The following is a 2984-nucleotide window of genomic DNA, read 5'->3' on the forward strand; positions in this document are numbered from 1 at the left end:
GGACCTATAAGGTCCTCCATCTTGTGCTACAGGCCTGGCCCTCCAGGTGCATCCCTCCTGTCCCTCTATACATTTAATGTAGAATCAGTGACACTCAGGAGTGATGCCAGAGTGATCTCAGACTTCAGTATGCATGAGCATCACCTGGGAGAGCTTTCTAAAACAAGATTCTATGCTCCCTCCCTGCCATAAATTCTGCTTCAGATGTCCTAGAGTGGTAAGATCCAGGAATTTGTAATTCTGTCAGGCTCCCAGGCGATGCCAATGATTCTAGTCACACATTGAGATCTTTTTTGTAACCCTAAGATTCTATTACTTTCTAAAAATCAAACTCTATGGGTTGGACGAACTTTGTGTCACTTACAACCTCTTTCATAGAATTGCAACCCTAAACCATACATCTTGTTTGCTTCTTTTTTCTTATTCAAGTTTCCTGTCAGTAGGGTATTCTGTATGCTTTTCAAATAATCATCTTATAGCTGAGGGTTTTTTTTAAATTCCCAGAGATTGCCAGCATACCACACAGTTCTCTTTCTCTCTGTGTGTGTGTCTTAGAAATCCATCTATATTTCTGAAAAAGAATGAATAAAAGCAAACTTCATTAAATTATGAGACAAGAGACTGATAAATCTTAACATCTTCTGATTATCCGAGAGGAAATGTACTTTTCTAGCATGATTCACTCTTCGGCAGTCTAGCTCAGTTTGGAATGGGAAATGAAAAGGCTATTGTTTGCCAGGATATAAGGATGATGACCATATGTTATAAACCATGTTTTATTATTTTCAACAGTGGCAAACTGAGCATTAAGTAGTGTTAATTTTTCAGAATTTCCGAACTCTACTCATATTTACCTTAAGGGAAGCTTTATTTGTTTTTATCCACTTTTTGATGAGGTAAGAATTGCATAGTGTCTTTAAAATCGGCAAAAATAATGTAAAACCAAATGCTAAGGAGAAAAAGAGCTCTCCATAATGGCGCCACTGGCCCTCTGCTTCCTGGAAAGCAGCTGATACCATGGCCACAGCTGCTGCTTTACACACAGGATTGTCCCCCGCCAACCTAACAGCCAGCATCCTCATATAAGAACCGCAAGTGGCTTTTAAGTTGATAAGATAGTATTTTATGACATAATTTAGCCGGTGTTCCTTTACAGAGTGCTACTGGCTGGCCAACTTTTAATCATAAACATTTGATTGTAGACTAATTTAATTTAATGATTTGTTTAATCTTCAAATCAGAAAAGGCTGTTTTCAAAACATTTTGTTGCCATGTTGATCCTCTTTTAAACTACAGGATTAATAATTGATATTGAAATGCGATAGGGAAAAATAATTAATAATGAACTTTTTTCTAAAAGAAACGGCACCTGAGCAGAATATCAGATTTATGCAATGAATCCCCAGATAACAGATACCTTTAAAGTACCAAACCTTTCAAATCACAAGCATTTTGGCCTTAGCCAGGTACCTCAGTTGGTTAGAGGAGGGGTTCCCAAACTCCAGGCCATGGAGTTAGGCCTTCTGTTAGGAACTGGGCTGCCCAGCCAGAGGGGAGCGGATTAAAGTCAAGGATGGGGTGGGAGCTGGGCTGCAGCAAGGCAGGTGAACTGGAATCTGCTGCCGGCCACGGATCCAGCTGCTCCAACCCATCCCACGTGGCCCATGTGGGCCCCGCCCTGGCCAGATGATTCACAGCTTCGAGAGCAACCACTGGGACTTCTTCAGGCCCTGGAAGCTAACAGCTACCAAGACCCGCATCAGGAAGTCGGCCCATGTGAATGAAGTCAGCTGATGAACTGCATATGCCATCCCTCCCGAAATGGTGTCTGGAGACATTTTAAGAATCCGGCACCATTCTGGCTTTGCGATCGAGTTTAATGCTACAGTTGCTTTAGTAGCCTGTGCAGAAGAGCAGCAGGAAAGCAGGACGGAGGGCAAACACTCCAAGGAGGTTATTAAACCATACTATTGGACCTATGCAACAGAGTATAAGGGGACATTACGGGAGAATCATTCAAGTTAAAATTTGTACCTACAACAGGTCATACAGATGCAGAGAAATTGAAAGCTAGAGAACAGATTAAGTTTTTTGAAGAAGTTCTCCTGTTTGAGGATGAACTTCATGAGCATGGAGTTTCAAGTCTAAGTGTGAAAATTAGAGGAATGCTTTCCAGCTTTTTCCTGCTGTTGCAGTTTTTTTTTAAGAATTGATGTAGTGCTTATCAGAATGAGTGACACAAGACTTGACCATGAGGTCAACAAGACCTATATGTTACGAGAATATATGTCAAGAAAGCAAACTTGCTAATTTAAGGCATGTTCCGTTTTCCTTCTTCACAGAGCCCAATGAAGTAGCACAGTGTTTACCAATCAAGGAGGCAGTTTTTGAGAAGCTGTTTCCAGAAAGAATTGATCATAATCCCACAGACTCACAAGAAAATGCACCTGTGGAAAAAAATGTGATGTACCACATGCCGACGATTGACTCTGATGGAGACCATAGCTATGCAGATGCGATATTTTTATTATGAGAATCAGTTGCCTTGTCTATGTGCATATTTTCAGTTGCCTTAAAAGAAAAAAATAAATAAAAGATTGTTGCAGGAAAAAAGAAAAAAAAAAAAACAAGCCAAGGCAGAATATCCTGAGATTGCTACAAAAGCACTGAAAAACCTGCCTCTGTTTTCAACACCCCATCTTTGTGAAGCAGGGTTTTCTGCAGTGACAACAACCAAAACAAAACTATTGAGTAGACCAGACATAAGCAACACACTTCAGGTGTTACTGTCTCCCATCACCCCCAGATGGGAACGTCAAGTTGCAGGAAAACAAGTTCAGGCCTCCCACTGATTCTGCATTGAGTTGTATAATTATTTTATTATATATTACAATGTAATAATAATAGAAATAAAGTGCACAATAAATGTAATGTGCTTGAATCATTCCAAAACCATCCCCCTGCCTGGTCCATGGAAAAACTGT

At 40.4% G+C, this 2984-nt stretch overlaps 1 pseudogene; it reads left to right on the top strand.

Moving 5' to 3' along the window:
- Positions 1–1686: 1686 nt before the first annotated feature.
- LOC150001537 (TIP41-like protein pseudogene) lies at positions 1687–2533 on the top strand (annotated as a pseudogene).
- The last annotated feature ends 451 nt before the right edge of the window (positions 2534–2984 follow it).

The sequence above is a fragment of the Furipterus horrens genome, unplaced genomic scaffold, assembly GCF_987537825.1.
Source record: "Furipterus horrens unplaced genomic scaffold, mFurHor1.1.pri manual_scaffold_9, whole genome shotgun sequence".
NCBI classification, from domain to species: Eukaryota; Metazoa; Chordata; class Mammalia; order Chiroptera; family Furipteridae; genus Furipterus; species Furipterus horrens.